The sequence below is a fragment of the Herpailurus yagouaroundi genome, unplaced genomic scaffold, assembly GCF_014898765.1.
Source record: "Herpailurus yagouaroundi ecotype Mexico unplaced genomic scaffold, PumYag 355, whole genome shotgun sequence".
Classification (NCBI taxonomy): Eukaryota; Metazoa; Chordata; class Mammalia; order Carnivora; family Felidae; genus Herpailurus; species Herpailurus yagouaroundi.
Genome location: NW_024412572.1, coordinates 962,230 through 970,698, shown reverse-complemented (window position 1 = coordinate 970,698; position 8,469 = coordinate 962,230). Strand labels below are relative to the sequence as shown.

At 40.9% G+C, this 8,469-nt stretch overlaps 1 pseudogene; it reads left to right on the top strand.

The window, feature by feature from the left end:
- Nucleotides 1–6,686: 6,686 nt before the first annotated feature.
- Nucleotides 6,687–7,847, top strand: LOC121021935 (histone acetyltransferase KAT7-like; annotated as a pseudogene).
- Nucleotides 7,848–8,469: the final 622 nt, after the last annotated feature.

Below are 8,469 nucleotides of genomic sequence, written 5' to 3'. Positions count from 1 at the left end.
TAGTTATCCCTTTTAGTGGAGTCTTAAGCTGGGTAATGCTGAACTCTTAGAATGAGTTTGGAAGTTTTCCTTCCTTTTCTATTTTTGTGAATCACCTGAGAAGAATTGTTATTAACTCTTCTTTAAATTTTTGGTAGAATACAGCTGTGAAGCCATCTGGCTCTGGACTTTTGTTTGTTGGGAGTTTGTGATTACTGATTCCATTTCTTTGCAGCCTACCAGCCTATTCAAATTGTGTATTTCTTCGTGTTTCAGTTTTGATAGTTTCTCTGTCTCTAGGAACTTATCCATTTCTTCCATGTTGTCCAACTTGTTGACTTATAGTTTTTCATAATAATCTCTTACAATTGTTTGTATTTCTGTGGTGTTGGTTGTTATTTCTCCTCTCATTATGATTTTTATTTTTTTTTATGTTTATTCATTTTTGAAAGACACAGAGAGACAGAGCACAAGCAGGGGTGGGGCAGAGAGAAAGGGGGACACAGAATCGGAAGCAGGCTCCAGGCTCTGAGCTGTCAGCACCAGAGCCCGATGTGGGGCTCGAACTCACGAACCATGAGATCATGACCTGAGCCAAAGTCGGATGCTCAACCGACAGAGCCAGCCAGGCACCCCTCATTATGATTTTATTTATTTGAGTCCTTTCACTTTTCTTTTTAATGTAAAGCAGGAAAGAATATCCAATGGGAAAAACACAGCCTCTTCAACAAATGGTATAGTGAAAACTGGACAGTAACATGCAAAAGAATGAAACTGGACCACTATCTCACACCATACACAAAATAAATTCAAAATGGAATAAAGACCTAAATGTGAGATAGGAAACCATAAACTTCTAGGGGAGAACACAGTCAGTAACCTCTTTGACATCCACCCAGCAACTTCTTTCTAGATATGTCTCCGGAGGCAAGGGAAACAAAAGCAAAAATAAACTATTGGGACTTCAGCAAGATAAAAAGCTTCTGCACAGCAAAGGAAACATTCAACAAAACTAAAAGGCAACCTATGATATGGGAGAAGATTTTTGCAAATTACAAAGGATTAGTATCCAAACTGCATAAAGAACTTAGAAAACGCAACACCCAAAAAACAAATAATCCAATTTAAAAATGGGCAGAAGACATGAATAGACATTTTCCCAAAGAAGACACCCAGATGGCTAACAGACACACGAAAAGATGCTCAATATCATTCACTGTCAGAACTACAATGAGACATCACCTCATACCTGTCAGAATGGCTAAAATAAAAAAACACAAGGGGCTGCGCCTCAGTGGCTCGGTCAGTTAAGTGTCCACCTCTTGATTTCAGCTCTGGTCACGATCTCACGGTTCATGAGATTAAGTCCCGAGTCAGGCGCTCTCTCTCTCTCTCTCTCTTTCTCTCTCTCTCAAAGGAGAATAAGAAAAAGAAAGAAAGGAACATCCGGTGTAGGCAAGGAAATAGAGAAAGGAGACCTCTCTTGCACTGTTGGTGGGAATGCAAACTGATACAGCCACTGTGGAAAACAGTATGGAGGTTCCTCAACAAAGTTAAAAATAGAACTACCCTATGATCCAGCAATTGCACTATAAGGTATTTACCCAAAGAATACAAAAATACTAATTCAAAGGGATACATCTACCCCAATGTTTATAGCAGCATTGTCTACAATAGCCAAATTATGGAAACAGCCAAAGTGTCCACTCACCAATAAATGGATAAAGAAGAATTGGTATATATATATATATATATATATATATATACACACACACACACACACAATGGAATATTAGTCATAAAAAAGAATGAAACCTTGCCATTTGCAACAACATGGAAGACACTAGAGAGTATTATGCTAAGCAAAATAAGTCAGTCAGAGAAAGACAGATGCAATATGATTTCATTCCTATGTGGAATTTAATAAACAAAACAAATGAGCAAAGAGAAAAAACGAGAGAGGGAGAGGCAAACCAAGAAACAGACCCTGAACTATAGAGAACAAATTGATAGTTATCAAAAGGCAGGTGGGTGGAGGAAAAGGTTAAATAGGTGATGGGGAGTAAAGAGTGCACTTGTTATGAACACCAGGTATCGTATAGAAGTGTTAAATATTGTACATCTGAAACTAACGTTACACTGTATGTTAACTAAGTGGCATTTAAATAAAAACTTAAAACCAATGGCTAACAAGCACGTGAAAAGATGCTCAACGCTAATCGTTAGGGAAATGGAAATGGAAAATGGAAAGAAAGAAAAAAGGAAGGAAGGTAGATAGGAAATTGTGTTGGCAAGGATGTAGAGAAATTAGAACCTTTGACTCTGAATGGCAGGGATGCAAAATGGTGCGACCCCTATAGAAAACAGTAGAGTGGTTCCTCAAAAACTCAAAAAATGGAGTTACCATATGATTTGGACATTCTACTTCTGGATATATATACCCCAAATAATTAAAATCAGGGTCTTTAAGAGGTATTTGTATACCCATGTACATTGCAGCATTATTTACAATAGCTCAAACATAGAAGGAACTCAAGGGTCCACTAATAGATAAATGGATAAACAACATGTGGTATATAGACACAATGGAATATTATTAGGTCTTAAAAAGGAGGGAAATCCTGACCCAGGCTACAACATGGAGGCACCTTGAGGACCTCATGCAAAGTGAAATAAGCCAGTCATTACAGACAGACACCATATGACTGCATTTATATGAGGCACCTAGAGTAGTTGAAGGCATTAACAGAGGCAGAAAATAGAACGGTGGTTGTCAGAGATTAAGAAGAGAGGAAAACGGACAGTTGTGCAGTGAATAGAGTTTTAGTTTTGCAACATAAAAAAACGTTCCGGACAGTGGTTGCATAACAATGTGAATGTACTAATATTACTGAATTGTACGCTTAAAACAGTTAAGATGATAAATTCTATGCTATGTGTATTTTACCACAAGGAAAAATTATCAAAAGTTTTTTTTTTTTTTAATTTTTCAACATTTAAGTGTTACTGGTATACTGCGGTATACTTGCGCAAGTGTGAAATTACTCGGCCAAAGTCAGATTTGCCAGAAGTATAGGGACGAAAGGCAGAATTTGGGGGCCACTTTCTTTTCCCCCCATGGAGCATTTGCCTATGTCCAAAAAGCTACTGAGATTTGGGGTTGTGTATTAAACGGTTTTTCACAAACAGGAGAAGCAAAATGAATAAGTAGCTACTATTTCTAGGTACTATATACAAGACCTGATCTCTCCCAGCTGCCTATTTTTTTCCACACATATCTTAAGCTAAAGACAATTCTGGGCTTCAATTATTTCTCAAATAAAATGTCTGGCACATAAACATGCATAGTTAGGAGCACCTGGGTGGCTCAGTCATTTGAGCATCTGACTCTTGATGGCAGCTCAGGTCGTGATCTCGCAGTTCATAGGACCGAGCCCCGCACTGGGCTCCATGCTGACAGCATAGAGCCTGCTTGGGATTCTCTCTCTCTCTCTCTCTCTCTTTCTCTCTCTCTCGGCCCTCTGCCCCTCCCTCTCTCTCTCTCAAAATAAATAAATAAACATTTTTTAAAAGTGATGCCATAAAGATAAAAGGTTTAATTTGCCAAATAAAATAATAACTTTAACTTGTATTGACTAATTCGTGACTTCAATATACAGGCATCTCTTCCTATATACAGTTCCAATACCCAAATATTTACTAAAGCATCCTACAAAATTCTTACCCAAAATTTCTATTCAAAGGGAAAACTTGCTGGAATCTGCATGCAGCATAGGAAAAACTAATTCAGGTTGCTCATGAACCCTGGCGAAACGTACCATGTACGAAAAGGACCAAATGTACTAACTTTCCAGTCCTTTCTCCAATTGTTTAGCTGCTTATAATAATCTTTCTTTCTTCTTCTAGACACCTTGAGGTCTAATTCATCCAGGCTCAATTTAGATGGATGATGTTTTTCTGACATTGTAGCAGTTTCATCGCAAAGAAGGACAACATAATGCCTATTGTGCCACATTTACATATAAATGTATCAACCAATAAGTACCAAAAGATTAGTAATTTGTTTCATTAGCGTGATATACGATGCAGGAATCCTTTGTGCACTGTGATATAGTAATTTATAATAAGAAATAAGGTCTACGTCCTTCATTCCTGACTCACAGCTCCCCCAATCCTTGTAATTCCCCAAGTGATTAGAGAGCATTAAGAACATTGGGGTGCTTGGGTGGCTCAGTCAGTTAAGTGGCTGACTCTTGATCTTGGCTCGAGCCCTGCGTCAGGCTCTGTGCTGACAGAGTAGAGCCTGCTTGGGATTCTCTCTCTCTCCTACTCTCTCTGCCCCTCCCCCACTCACATATGCATGCTCTCTCTCTCTCTCTCTCTCAAAATCAATTAATTATTGGGGCGCCTGGGTGGCGCAGTCGGTTAAGCGTCCGACTTCAGCCAGGTCACGATCTCGCGGTCCGTGAGTTCGAGCCCCGCGTCGGGCTCTGGGCCCACGGCTCGGAGCCTGGCGCCTGTTTCCGATTCTGTGTCTCCCTCTCTCTCTGCCCCTCCCCCGTTCATGCTCTGTCTCTCTCTGTCCCAAAAATAAATAAACGTTGAAAAAAAAATTTTTTTAATAAAATAAAATAAATTAATTAATTATTAAAAAAAAAGAACATTAAGAGAAGCTTTACTTGTTGTGATGAGCACTGGGTGTTACATGTAAATGATGAATCACTAAATTCTACTCCTGGAACCAATATTACACTAGATGTTAACTAACTACAACGTTAAAAAAAAAAAAAAAAAAAAAAAACCTGACACAAAATAAAGACGGAAAAAGTAAATAAGGCTTTGTTCTTCCACGTCATCTAGTAGAAATGACAAACAAATAATCATAATGCAAGCACACACGCCATAAAAAAAAAATTAGGAACAGAATATTTTACGCACATAAAAAAACACAATGACCAGTCCTACTTAGGAAGTTTCAAAAGAGATATTTGAGCTGAGGATATCCTTTAGCATGAATTCTATCATGCAAGGCAAGGAATGAGCACTTACAGGAAATTTTGCCACACTGATTTCCTTAAGAGGAAATTTTATAAAGGAAAATGTAAACTTTATAAAAGAATACAGTAATTTAATAATGAACAGTCACTGCATTCAGGGGAATTTCTTTAACATGAGTTATCTAATGTTGAATAATTTTCTCAGCTTTTGATACAAACTCATCATTGCCCTGAAAAACTACTTTGGAAGTAATAGACATTTCTAAAAGGAAAGAGAAAACTCAAAGTAGAGATGCATATTTCAACATTTGCCCCCTCTAAAGACAAACAAATCTTTAACTTTACCTGTCTTTTGTATCACTGAGATACTGAGAAGTTTATTTTCAATACCACTATCTCAAGATCATATAAATCACCAAAACTGTTTTAAAAGAGCTCAAGGTAGAATTTACAAAATCACCAACTTCTAGAACTAGAAGTGGTCCTCCGTCTGGTCTAAGGCCCACCAAGTTCAAATGTTAGCACCTGTACCCAGATCTCCGTTCACCTCTTTCTTGGCTGTCTCTTCCTACTTCCTCTGACCTATTGTCATTGATAATTACTTTGCAGTACAGTTTGGATTAGAAGACACTGATGTGATCTAGCTGCCCCATTTTTCGGAGGATTCAACTTCAGAAATTCAAACTGAGGGGCATTACGTGACTCAAATCTACTTGCTTTCAAACTCAGGTCAGAGGCAAAGATAACGAAAACTAGAAAAAAATATCTCACACTGAGACCAGCTCAAGGCGCAGTGGAGTATTTAGTTGGGAGTTTTACGTAGTGAAATGTTTCTTCGGCAAGCAACTTGAACTCAACTGTGTGAGTGTCTCAGGAAGGTATTTTCAGCTCAACTTTAGAAATAGCTAAACGCTAGTGCTAACTACACGACTTCTGTTGTTCGTAACAAACCCCTTTCGACCACATCTGAATTTATGTTAACGAGATGATTTTTTTTTTATTTTTTTTAACGTTTATTTATTTTTGAGACAGAGAGAGACAGAGCATGAACGGGGGAGGGGCAGAGAGAGAGGGAGACACAGAATCGGAAGCAGGCTCCAGGCTCTGAGCCATCAGCCCAGAGCCCGACGCGGGGCTCGAACTCGCGGACCGTGAGATCGGGACCTGAGCCGAAGTCGGAGCCTTAACCGACTGAGCCACCCAGGCGCCCCAACGAGATGATTTTTGGAAAGCCCCTTGATAAGCTAAGAATAGAGGCTGGTTGCCAGTGATTAGAGGTTGGAACTTCAGTCCCCCTTCACCTCCAGGGAGAGGAGAGGGGATGGAGGTTTAATTAATTACCATTGGGCAATGATTTACTCAATCATGCTTACATAATGAAGCCTCTGTAAGAACTCAAAAGGACAGGGTTTAGAGAGCTTCCCCTTGATATTCTTGTTTTGTGTGTGTGAACAAGAACACATCCATATGCCAAGAGGCTGGAGTCTCTCACATTTCATGCTCAGGACCCTCCGGGCATCATTCTACACGTTGCTTCATCTGGCTGTTCACTCACCTCCTTTAATATCCTTTGTAACAAACAAGTAATCAGTAAATAAACTGTTTGCCCAAGTTGTGTGAGCTGCTCTAGCAAATTAATCAAACCAACATCAACTAACAAACATTAGTATGAGATAGCTGTCCCGTGAAAGGACATTCGTAATCACTGCCATGGAACACAGACAGACCTATGGGAACGCTCGAGAAACTCTCTTGGAAAACCTGAATAGTGAGTATGACTTAGATCTTTTCCGAAGAGCGTGAGCCCAGGCTTCAGAGGATTTGGACAAGTTAAGGCCGCAAGACCAAAGCACAGAGGAGAGCAACATGATTAAAACAATTGCTTTTGGTGGTTATGAGCTCATTACCTGGTACCATTCTTCCTATCCCAAAGAATATGCATGACTGGGACATCTCTACATATGTGAATTCTGATTAAAATACATGAAAGGCCAAATGATATTCAGCAAACACACGGCTAAAAACGTGTATGGAAACGGCCACCCGGTGAGGAGATATATCAGAAAGGCTCAGTCTTCACGTTTGAAGTAGACAGCAAGAAAAACAAAGTCCACCGCCCAAACCTACGCCTGTTGGCCAAGTTTTTTCTGGACCACAAGATATTACATTATGATGTGGAACCCTTTATGTTCCATGTTATGACAGAAGTGGACAACACCGGCTGTCACCTGATTGGATATTTTTCCAAGGAAAAGAATTCATTCCTCAACTGCAACGTAGTATCCTTAGCACGCCTCAGTACAGGAGACAGGACTATGGCAAGGTGCTCATTGGTCTCAGTTATTTGCTTTCCAAAGCGGAAGAAAAAGTTGGTTCCTCAGCACGTCCACTCTCCAATCAGAGGCTCACAAGCTACTGCAGTTACTGGAAAGAAGTGCTTCTCCGCTACCTGCGTAATCTCCAAGGGAAAGAGATTTCTACCAAAGAAATTAGCCAGGAGACAGCTGTGAATCCTGTGGACATTGTCAGCCCTCTACAGAGCCTCAGATGTTCAACTATTGGAAAGGAAAACACTTAGTTTTAAAGACACGGGACCTGGGGAGCCTGGGTGGCGCAGTCGGTTAAGCGTCCGACTTCAGCCAGGTCACGATCTCTCGGTCCGGGAGTTCGAGCCCCGCGTCAGGCTCTGGGCTGATGGCTCGGAGCCTGGAGCCTGTTTCCGATTCTGTGTCTCCCTCTCTGCCCCTCCCCCCGTTCATGCTCTGTCTCTCTCTGTCCCAAAAATAAATAAACGTTGAAAAAAAAATTTTTTTAAAGACACGGGACCTGATAGATGAGTGGAGAGCCAAAGAGGTCAAAGATCCCCTCTAAAAAAAAAAAAAAAAAACCATGGACCCAAGCTTTTTACAATGTGCCCCTCCCACTTAAAGTGACCTGTTACTCTGAGCCTGCGAACCCCGGCAGCAGGAGTCTCTACCCTAGGGATCCGTCTGTCATCTCTGGGGCTCTTGTGGTTGGTAAATACAGTATTTGGGGGGAAGACCAACCTCCTCAGGACTGTCCGGGCTCCGACCCTGGTGTATGTTGCAGACGTTAGTTCTGACAACTGTGATTTCGGCCTCAGTGAGGTTGCCTGGATGGGATCTCTAGTAGACCTGAAGGCAGCACTGATCCATGGTGTTCTGTTTGGCACCATACCTGTCCAGTCACCGGGTCCCCTCTTGCCCTGTAGCCCCATGAGCTTGTTTGTGTTGCGTCTTCTAAACTTTGAAATAATGCTTCTTCCTGCCTGGTCCCCAGACTTCCAAATAATGGCTGCTGCCACAAGGACCTTTCCAATCACTCCTTACATGTGTTTACTTTTTGGGGGGAACAGCAGGGAAGAGGTAACACTTGTGAGTGTGTGCACACTGGGAGGGGTCCGTTCCCTTTGGATTTTACCTCGCTCTGATTTCTTTCCTCCATTTTTATTGACAGCCTTACTTATAACCAG